The 12470-nt window shown below is 33.8% G+C and overlaps 1 non-coding gene across 1 annotated transcript; it reads right to left on the reverse strand.

Moving 5' to 3' along the window:
* Positions 1-12140: 12140 nt before the first annotated feature.
* On the reverse strand, positions 12141-12211 carry Trnag-gcc. Its single transcript has one exon. It is a non-coding gene; the product is annotated as a tRNA-Gly (tRNA).
* Between the last annotated feature and the right edge of the window lie 259 nt (positions 12212-12470).

The following is a 12470-nucleotide window of genomic DNA, read 5'->3' on the forward strand; positions in this document are numbered from 1 at the left end:
AACCACAATAAATAAATTACAACATACTACAAGAGGACAGGGAAAAAGAAAAAAAATATATAATAATTTAGGCGTATGATGCTTCGTTGTGGTCAACGGGTTACCTACACAGCTCTGTGCCGCAGCACCATGGTAGTAAATGCCAAGGAATACTACAACGCTGATTTTCAGTAGGGACCAAATATCACGGGTTTTCGCGGACCGGCAGCGACATGGTCTGACGTAGTGTTTGTATACTCTATGGAAAAGTTATTGATAAATAACAAATATAATACAAACACTACGTCCTTATCTACTGTAGGAGTCGTGTTAGAATCATCTTAGCTGTTCTAAAGAATGAATAAATAATATTGTTTCATTTGTTTTAATTTTATGTATTGACAGCCGCTTGGCGCAGTGGGCAGCGACCCTGTTTTCTAACTCTAAGGCTGTGGGTTCGATTCCCACAACTGGAAAATGTTTGTTTGGTGAACACTTTATTAGTATAAGTATTTATGTATATTATTCAATAAAAAATTATTCATCAATTATATTAGTCCCCAGACTAATATAATTAATGAATATTTTTTTGTGCGAGATGGCGATGTGTGTATTATCGTACATTTCGTTCGTCGTATATATATTATTATTGCTTATTTATATAAACATTTTCGTTTGATAGAAGGCATGATTTTAAACAGACAAACCTAATGTTTAATTTGGTTATGTCTATAGAGTATAAAATGTTCCACTACAAATCACGAGTACCTACTGGGTTCGACAACTTTCAACAATTTAAAGTTCGACAATTTAACTCTAATTAATTACTCTTTTTTGCTGGGCAGTAATTAATTAGTCAGAAAATCGGTGTTTTTCACGGACAAGAGCTTGTTGTGAATAAATATTATATTTTGTTACAGGAGTTTTGGTTTTATTGTTTATATTCATGGTGATTTTTGGGTATGTGGACGGATGGCATCAGACGTGTCACAGGGAGCCGCTGAACGGAAACAGCATAAGACCTTGTAATTTGCATAAAAAATACTTATATCCAGCAGTGGACGCCAGTTCGTTGATATTATGAACCTTACTGAAACTCAGTCGGTAGTTGGTTCCACAGTTTATATGCTACACTAACAAAAACTTTTCACCCATACTACGAGTACTTAAGAACAATTTTTATACACTGCACCGTAAAAGCCCTGTAATACTTTAACGGAAAATGAACCGCAACTTTGCGAAGTTTCCCGCAATCCTCGCATTGATAAACTCAATTTGTCAAAGTAACACCGCTGTCATATTTTGTTCAGCTTTGAAAGGTTTTAACTTTGCAGCAGGTGTTTATAGTTATTTATCTACCACACTTTTAACATGTTGAAGTTTAACATCAGCGTAGAGCCAAAAATTAAATAAGACGTTTGATAACAATGGTAGTTAATTAAGTGGATTTAAGTCTACGTGATATTCGTGAGGCGGCCGATTGGGGCAGTGGGCAGCGACCCTACTTTCTGAGACCGAGGATTCGATTCCCACAACTGGAAAATGTTTGTGTGATAAATATGAATGTTTTTCAGTATCTGGGTCTTTATCTGTATATTATAAGTATTTACGTATATTATTAATTAAAATATTCATCGGTCATCTTAGTACCCATAACACAAGCTACGCTTACTTTGGGGCTAGATGGCGTTGTGTGTATTTATTTATTATTATATATTTATTCGATTGTAATTTTATTTGTATAGAGCTGAAGAAATGTCTTTCCAAAACCTGATACCAATTTTAATTGAAAAGAAAAACGTCTGCATACACCAGTATAAAGTTAGAAATAGATTTTGTATTTTGATTCGCCGTATTTCTGTCAATTTTTCTTTTTTTCTAACAAACTATTATCCGAAACATTATAAAAAAGAGTGTATATGCGTGTATACACATACACGCATAAATACATGGTAGTGTGGGTAATGTTTTTTTTATTATTTTAATGTATGTTTTAAAAATATTTCAGCATTCTGCATTCCATCTCTATATAACTGTGGGAAATTACATATTCGTCTGTCCGCGCAATATTCATAATAAGGGGTACAAAGTTTTTGTTTCAAGTATGAAAATATACTCATAGATAATAAAGATCAAAATTGTTTTTTTTTTTAATTTTATACTAGTTATACGAGTGTGTGAGCAAATGGCCGGGCCACTTAGTTCTTGCCAAGTTAAAGTTTTCTTGGCACGCACCAAACTCGCGACTTAACCTGAGGTGAAGACAAACTTGGGAACGAGTTTCACTTAGGTATTTGTTTCAAACTTGTGATTAAGCTAGTTTTATCTGAATGCTCATCGTGTGGATGCGTCTCTACATTTGTTATTTCTTAGCAAACTTTTTAAAATGAAAGATGATACTTTTGGTATCTGGCTTTTGACTTTATAAATAACTAGCTTTTACAAATAACATGCAAACCGTTCGTAAAAAGTAGCCTATGTCTTTTCAGACAGCTCTATGCTAAAATCAAGTGGATCGGTTGCTTAGGGAGGCAATTTAACAAATAAAGTAGCATAATTGCAATGCTGTGTTCCCGTTTGAAAAGCGTGGTTGTCGGTGTTTTTGTAAGGAATAATATTCTTGCCTTAAAATGACGATTGTTTATCACATAGTGCCAGTGTATGTGACTCCTGGTCTTCTTTCCATCTTCCTGATTTTTAATATTGCAATGTGGTCGAGTTTCTACCCTCTGTAGTGAGGCAATGAAATGAACTGAATGAATGAAAGGAATGGAAATCTCAGGAATTAAAAATGAATTAAATAATTGCTGTAAAACCGTCTCAATAATTAACAGAAATGCGATATAATTGCTAGCAATAGTGGGTTTACGCATTAAGTTCAAAATATTTGCAGCTTTCGTACAATCACTCAATGTTTACCTCTGCACTCGTAACAAGATAGCTCAAAACTCCCATGCAGTAACAAGATCTGTCCACTGGATGGTGTTTGCGCACGTGAGTAGGTGAAAATAAACAGTTTTAGCGTATATTTGTTAAATGCAACAGAAAAATATGATCGAAAACCAAAATATATTGTCACTGAAAATGTTACAATAATATTTGCTTATATACATCATTGATGTTAAAAATTAAACCACGTGAAACAAATCTTGACGATGTGAACATATGGCTCGCTAAAGTAGTACAATGGTTTAAGGCTAATAACTTAGCTCTTAACGGAAAAAAAGTCAGTACATATATGAAAATTTAATTTATGTCCATAAAAATATATCAAAATTTAAAAAGAAAATGGACTGTAACAATATAAATATTAGAAGAAAAAATAAACTCGTTGTGCAGTTTACTAGGCTACACAAAATTGCAAATTCATTCAAGGGCAATTGTATATTATTTTATACCAAATTACCAAATGAAATCTTTGAGATGTCTCTCAATAAGTTCAAAGTTTATATAAAACGTAAGCTTACAGAAAAATCCTATTATAATATTAACGATTACTTAAACGATAAAAAAGCTTGGGTGTGAATTGCTCTAGCTTCATAGCTTAATATAAATTTACTGGAAGATGGTGATGGTGAACAAAAAAAGCGAACGAAGTTATCACCACCCCCTTACAGTTATGTAAACAAATACGTATGAACGGTTCATAAGTGCCTGTGATAGGCCTACATGAGTAAAGACAATTTGAATTTATACTCGACCGCCTTTTAGCCGAAGTTAGCTTGCAAATGTGATTTATAAATAAAACTCAGAGTTTTGTCAAAGATCTATTTATCAAATATCAACTACGAAGTGGTCTAAACGGATCAAGTGAGCAATTATTCTGATATTAGAGGCATATTTTTTTAGGGCCGTAACCAAACGGCATATCCGTCAAATCACAATATAGTTGTTAGTGTTGGTTTATGTTACAAATAAATACAAAAACTAATCTTCATTTATAATTATATTTGAGAAGGTACTTTGAATGTTACATGTTATAAAAGTAATGTACCAGCGCCATCTCATTCATTCTTGTTTACAGTTTGCTAGGTGACAGACGTATTACTTACCTTGTTAATATAATAAAATAATAATAATAATTTTGGATAATATTAAATTCAGTTCTATCCATCGAGTGGTTTTTGATCACCCATAACCCAATTTCTAACAGGTTATGGGCCCAGTACACGCAAATTACATAGTTTATTAGTTTATAAAAATTTAAAATCTAGTGGTTATTTTTCACGCTAATAGGATGGACAGTTTGAAGACAAAGAGAAATATTAAACCGTTTGACGGTGAAAAATATAGTGTTTGGAAGTTTAGAATACGTGCGTTGTTAAGTGAATTGAATGTTATAAATGCGATTGACGAAGACCCACAAATTGGATTGTCATTAAAGTTAAAAAGTGACGTTATCCTAATAAAACATTTCGCTGTGTTTGACGATTTGATCACGGATTTATTAGCGGCTGGAGCAAAATTAGAAGAAACTGATAAGGTTGCACATTTATTACTCACACTACCCTCAACTTATGACGGAATTATAACTGCGATCGAAACATTGTCGGAAGATATTTTGACATTGGCGTTTGTCAAAACAAGACTATTGGATCATGAAGTAAAGTTAAACAACGAAGCAAGTGATACAAGCGCAAAAGTATTGCACGTCGAAAGACGTTCTAAATTTAACAATCGTAAACGGAAGTTTGAAAATTCATATTTTAATAAAAAGGAAAATAAAGCTACACGAAAGTCATACGTTAAGTGTAATTACTGCGGACGTAGAAATCATGTTCAATCTGACTGTTTCTATTACAAACGAATGCAACAGCAAAAATCTACGGAAAGAAATAGAACCGTCCAGACAGTTGACATTAATCAGCCATCCACATCCAACAATTATTCTGGTTTTGCATTTATGACTGGTGAACATCATATCAATGAGCATAGAAATAAAATTACATTTCTACTGGATTCAGGAGCATCGGATCATATTATAAACAGAGAAGATTTTTTTACTAATTTTGTTGATTTACAGCCACCTTTAAAAATTTAAATTGCTAAAAATGGTGAATTTATTTCAGCTACTAAAAAAGGTACTCTACAGGTTACCAGCAACACGGGAATACAAGGTGTTCTCGAAGAGGTGCTTTTCTGTCCAGAGGTACCCTACAATTTACTATCGGTATCGAGAATGCAGCGTGCTGGATTGACAATTGTTTTCAATAAAAATGGAGCGGAAATACTTAATGGTAATACAACCATTATGCAAGGTATGTTAAAAAACAATTTAATTACTTTAGAATTAATGGCTTGTATGAACATAAGTCGATCTGTTTCCCAAGTGTGCAATAGTGACAAAAATAGTTACAAATTATGGCATGAACGATTTGGTCATATTAGTAAAACTAAATTTTTACAAATTAAAAATCTTGATATGGTTGAAGATTCAAATCAAATCAATAACATCTTACCTAATGATGAATTATGCGAGGCTTGCATAAATGGAAAACAGAGCCGACTACCGTTCAACCAGGCTAAAGATAAAAGGTACGTAACGCGACCATTATTTATAGTGCATACAGATGTATGCGGCGCAATTACTCCAACAACTATTAACAACAAAAATTATTTTGTGATTTTTGTTGATCAATATACTCATTACTGTGTTACATATCTATTAAAGCATAAATCAGAAGTATTCACTGCTTTCAAAGATTTTGTTGCAAAGAGCGAGGCTAAGTTTAATTTAAAATTAGTCAATTTATATTGTGACAACGGTGGAGAGTACCTATCCTCCGAAATGAAAACTTATTGTGTTGATAAAGGTATAACCTACCATTTGACAGTTCCAAGAACTCCACAACTGAATGGCGTTTCTGAACGGATGGTTAGAACTATAACCGAAAAAGCGCGTTCCATGATAAACGGTGCTAAATTAGATAAAGTGTTTTGGGGCGATGCAGTTTTAACTGCAGTTTATTTAATTAATTTAACCCCGACAAAAGCTTTAAACTGTTCTAAAACACCATTCGAAATGTGGCATGATAAGAAACCACAAATAAAATATTTAAAAGTCTTTGGCTCAACGGTTTACGTTCATAATAAAACCGGTAAAACAAAATTCGATGATAAATCATGGAAAGGTATTCTTGTGGGTTATGAACCAAACGGATACAAAGTTTGGAACCCAGAATGCGAAAAACATGTGGTAGTTAGAGACGTCATAGTTGACGAGAATAATTTTCTACAGTCTAGGGCCTGTGCTTAGATCTGAAGGGAATATCGAAAATTCTCAAAATAAAACTGATCCTGAATATATTTCAAAATCAGTTAAGTCTCGTAACTCTGACAGTCATAAATCAGATAAATCGAAATCTGATGAACACATGTGTCCCAATAAAATTCGCAAATTAATCCATGAACAAACTAACGAATCCGAGAAACTAATGAATAATTCTAAAAGTTGTTTATTAAATTATTATGAAAACACAGATCATAATAGTGAACTTAGGAGAAGTGAAAGGTTAAAACATTTACCCCCTATTTCGTACTCTGAGGAGAACGAAGATTATATAATGTGTGCTAATTCAATGTTATACAAAATACCAAGTTCATATGACGAGATTAAAACTCGGGATGATAGATCTCAGTGGGAAAATGCAATTAAAAGTGAATTAGATTCTCTTTTTAAAAAATTATACATGGGATTGGATATAAAACTATTTCTAGGTATCAAAATTAGCAGGTATAATGATAAAATCACATTAGATCAAAGTGCGTACATAAAAACTATTCTAAATAAGTTTAAAATGCACGAATGTAAACCTGTACATACCCCATTAGAAAATAAACTGAAATATGAAGCATTAAATTCTGATGAGAAATATAATGCGCCATGCCGAAATGTTATAGGTTGTATAATGTATGTTATGATATGTACTCGGCCAGACTTAAGTTCTTGCATTAATATACTGAGCAGGTATACCAATAAAAATAATAAAGAACTGTGGCAGTGTCTGAAGCGAGTTTTAAGATATTTAAAAGGTACAGCTGATTTAAAGTTAACATACAGAAGGTGTAACTATAATAACATTCTTTGTGGCTATGTAGATTCAGATTGGGGTGGCAATGATACCTAAGATAGGAAAAGTACAACCGGGTATTTATTTAAACTGTTTGAACAGTGTACCATTACCTGGAGTACTAAAAAACAAATGTCAGTAGCGGCATCATCAACCGAAGCCGAATATATGGCATTATTTGAAGCTGTTAGGGAGGCTTTATGGCTTAAATCATTAGCAGCTAGTATAAATATAAATATTCTAAGGATCAGCAGAGGATTTAAAATTAAAAATAAAAAGAATCACGATCAGCCTAACTTTAATTTACAAATTTCAATTTTAACAAAAAAATAAACATAACCAAAATAAAAACAGATCCATTAAATACGCACACAATAACACGCAAATTATCACAAAAAATAACAATTAAGTAATACAAGAAAAATGGCTCACGTGACCCGATATGCACAGCACACACAATGTTCTTCATTGAGATCCAACGAACAAATGAATTTATGACGGTACAGTGCTTGGTTTTATAGCAGGGTCGGTATCGGTGGGGGATGCGGCTAACAATATTGTAAACCCAATTATAATCTATGAAGATAATAATGGCTGTATAAGTATCGCAAACAATCCAACCAATCATAAGCGTACAAAACATATTGATATTAAATATCACTTTTCTAGGGAACAAATTGAGAAAAATGTAATAAAATTAAATTACATTCCCACAGGTCAACAGCTCGCTGATGCCTTGACGAAACCGTTACCTGCCATTACTTTCCAGGAAATGAGGAGAAAAATGGGTTTAGAATAATCTATATAAAGATAGAATAAAGATGATTTCAATTGTATACTTAATTTACATTAATTTAAGTAAATAAAATAGTCTGATTAGGTTTTACTGGGTTTTCCTAATCCTGTGCAACAAATGTTGGGCTATTATTATTATGTAACTCCCAGAGATAAAGCAAGGAGGTAATTATGTTCTGCTTAAAGTTGATTTGTATAAAAGTCGATTAATTTTTGAGAGGGCGTGTTGGTTTATGTTACAAATAAATACAAAAACTAATCTTCATTTATAATTATATTTGAGAAGGTACTTTGAATGTTACATGTTATAAAAGTAATGTACCAGCGCCATCTCATTCATTCTTGTTTACAGTTTGCTAGGTGACAGACGTATTACTTACCTTGTTAATATAATAAAATAATAATAATAATTTTGGATAATATTAAATTCAGTTCTATCCATCGAGTGGTTTTTGATCACCCATAACCCAATTTCTAACAGTTAGAGCTCTCCTCTACCCGCGAATAAGAGAATATAACGGAGAAAAGTCAAAGTCAAAGTTAAAAAGCGTGGTGGTTATGGGCAAATCCTCTCGTAGAGCAAAAGCTCAAGCAGTTATAGGCTATTGATAATGTTTTTTTTTATCCGTAATTTTTTTGTTTTGGTTATTCCACCACATGTTACCTGACTAAAATCTCACTTGGTGGTTAGTGATTAAGTAATAAGTGTGCCTAATATGGTAGCGGGCTACCCTGTTAGGGATTACGCAGTCATACCCCTAATCGATATCGCACCGAAACACTAAATCGTTTAGCGGCACGTCTTTGTCGGTAGCGTGGTAACTAGCCACGGTCCTCCCACCAGACAAAAAATTATCAAAACTCACATGATATCTCTTTTTATTGGATATGATAGCTAAAATAAAATGTTATTTTAAAAACAATTGGTAGTCTTAGAGGGTTTTGATTCTACGCTTAGATTATTCTAAAAACAAGATATTATCTTGTTTTTATTGATGTCCATTACATAAAAACTGACTAACTCAAAGTTGACTCAAACTGAAAACAGTTTGTACCATAACACGTAACTACAAAAGGGTCACAAGTACAAGCGAGGTCGTAACCCAACTAGCACCAGTGTAGTGCAAGTGATCCCGGGGGCCCACTCGTCTGCTGGATCGCTACACGTTTATTGTTCTCGTTAACCTGAGGATATAAACTTCTTGATTACAACACTGTTCTACTGTTGTTCTTTAGTGAATTACTCCATTATCTACGGCACTATTAGTAGGTAGAAATAGAAATAGGAATAGAAAACGTTTATTAGGAAAACTCAGTACAATTAATGTTTGGAATCCTGACCCCATAAGGTAGGAAATCCCGTATCTAAGGAGCCAGTGCGTTCCAAACGTTGATTAAATCATTGGAATAATGTGAATTTGTGGAATGCGCTTCCAATGAGCATACGACGCTCCAAATGACTGGCGATATTTAAAAAAGCAACGACAAAAAGTCAACGACTTTTAATAGCATTTATATACTTACTCATTTATTGTAGGTTAAAGTATTTAAATTTTTAAGTGTTGTTATTATATATATTAGTTTATTTTTATATTTATTTATTAATTATATTATATACTTTGATCTATTTGTGTACACTGGTTTATGTATTAGTATGTAGTTATTCGCATATCGCTATTAAGCGATAAGGCCGCCTTTTGTATTCTACTTCTTTCGATATGTTTCTGTTTTAATTATATTTTATATATGTTAATGTTGTGGTATACAAATAAAGAGTTTAATAAATAATATCTAATGCACTTTAACAAAGGAAATTAAAATTCAAAATTCATTTATTCCAGGCCTTTGGTATGGCTAGTTATGAATGAATGAATTTATTGGTGTTTATTTTATTATTAATGAATATTTATTTAAGTACGCTTTTATTGAACACCAAAGAAAATAGAAGTTACAGAGATATAAACATTGAGCAAGAGAGTACAATTTGGTGGCCTTATCGCTGGGTAGCGATTTCTTCCAGGCAACCAAAGGCGTTAAACGATAAAAAATAGAAAAGAGGTACAATGAAAAAAAGATAGAAACATTACACAAATATATAATCGGTCCAGCCGTTTAGGAGGAGTTCAGTCACATACACACGCACACAAAATTATAGTTATTAGTTATTAGTAGGTATATTTCTTTTTCGCCGAGGTATAAATTCCCGTCAGGTATAAAAGCTTACAAATGATTTAGCGGCGAGCGGGCAGCAATCGGAACTAAACCGATTACCGGTACAATTCTCACGTACGGTACGTCTACTATCGCACCCTCGGCGCGGGCTATCGGTATTGACCACCTGACGTTTTTTCCTAAACAGGACTTTAGTTTCGATACTTACGATGGCGAATCAGCGGTGATAGCTTAGTGGAAATTAGGCTTCAGTCAGATTTAGGGGGAACGAGTTCGATCTGGCAAGCACCTCTCACTTTCTAGAGTTATGAAGGGTTGTTGGCAATATTACCTCATTTCCTGTTCCCGCACCTCACGCCGTAGAAAACAATTCCAGGGTTACAATGTCGGATATTTCTTGAAGTAAATTTCCAAGAGATTTTTGAAATATTGAGCGATAGTGGGGAGTTTGAGATCTCAGTGGAAATCGACTTAGCTTTGCGCATGAAACGGTTTTGATGAGTCTGGATTCTCTTACAACGTGTAACATAATAACGAAATAATATTGAAGGATGCATATTAAAAAACCTATTATAATATTAAGGATGACATGTATGATAAAAAAGCTTGGGTATGAATTGCTCTAACTTCATAGCTCAACATTAACTAGACTGAGAGATGGTGATAGCAAAAAAAAAACCTGGCTAAGTTTGTAGGGCTGTTTTGAAACCAGGGCGCGTTTGGAACCCTCCTAGCTGTAGTTTAAAGCTAACGAATGCAGTTATCACCATCACTAACATTAGTGTAACATGTTAAATGTATGAACGCTTCATAAGTGCCTGTGGTAAGGTCTTCATGAATAAAACATTTTTGAATTTGAATATATTTCATAAGGAATCAAGTGACAGGAGTCACATGATTTTAATTTTGCATGTGATCTTAGGGATGTTTTAGATTTCTTTCAGTATAAATAATGGCAGTGGTTTACTCAAAACTATCAGATAAGTCTCAGAGACAGTAACTAAATGTACCTCTAAAGCCTGCGAAGTAATATTTCGGTTTTAATTTTCACGTTGTATATGCGGAGGGAGGGCTGAGAGAAGACCCGTGCCGTGTAGTTGGTTAATGGCATGATAACTCGTTAATATGACAAAAAAACACTTGTTTTTTTTTAACAATTGCCTATAAGTAAATGCCACTTTATTTAGACCCCGACTTACTACTAAGGTGACTAGGTAGCGGTGATAGATCAGTGGTTAGGACTTCAGCTTCAATTTCAGGGTGCCGAGTTTGAATCTCTAACTTTTCTATGTTATGGGCGTTTGAAGCAATTAAAATATCATATGCTTTAACGGTGAAGGAAACCTGCAGGGCTGGGAGTTCTCCATGATGTTCTCAAAGACGGCCGATTGGCGCAGTTTGCAGCGACCCTGCTTTCTGGGTCCAAGGCCGTGGGTTCGATTCCCACAACTGGAAAATGTCTGTGCATTAATGTTTTTTAGTGTCTGGGTGTTTATATGTATATTCTAAGTATTTATGTATATTATTCATAAAAATATTCATCAGTCATCTTAGTACCCATAACACAAGCTAAGCTTACTTTGGGCTAGGTGGCGATGTGTGTATTGTCGTAGTATATTTATTTATTTAGCGTGGTGGACTACTGCCTAAACTCTTCTCATTGTGGAATAATGGGTTGATATGATGATGTTGATGAATAGCTTACTATTTTTTATCCCATTGTAAGTTGGCCCTTGTCTGCAATAAGTGATGATGCAGGCTGAGATAATAGAGGGCTAACATTTTATGTAGTACCTAAATGTAACCTGGTTTGACATTAACTCGGTTTCAACGTGGCCTTCGACAGAAACGTTAAATAATTTAAAGCCACGTTCAAACTTTCCACCCGATGATAATCAAAACAAAATTGTAATATGAAAATTAGTAGTAGTAGTAGTATCATAATAAATTAGTATTAGTAGAAAATTATACTCTGTCATGGAGATCGACAAACCTATGTCCAGCAGATGCCCCTCGCTAAAATTTATAATATTTTTTTTTACAATATCGAGAATTTTCCATAGCAATATCTACCTGAACCTGATTAAAAATAAAAGTATAAAAAAAAAAAACAAAAATTTGTATTGCATCGGCCGGGAATCGAACCCGGGCCGCCCGCGTGGCAGGCGAGCATTCTACCACTGAACCACCGATGCTTATGATAGATATACAAAATTAGTATCAACTATGTAAACTTTAAAGATATACATACGAATATGTACTTAAATGCTTTACTAGAGAAGATGGGTATTGCGTGAAAGTGGAATTTTATGACGTTTGCCTGCGCTCGCGCATCTATCTATCAATAGCCGGTCAATGAACCAAGATAATCTAATGTTTTAGGTACTTTATACGTGCGCGTTTTTATGGTATCGGCACGTTTTTGTAATATTTAAACTCATAACATTGTGAACG

This window comes from Pararge aegeria, chromosome 9 (assembly GCF_905163445.1).
Source record: "Pararge aegeria chromosome 9, ilParAegt1.1, whole genome shotgun sequence".
NCBI lineage: Eukaryota > Metazoa > Arthropoda > Insecta > Lepidoptera > Nymphalidae > Pararge > Pararge aegeria.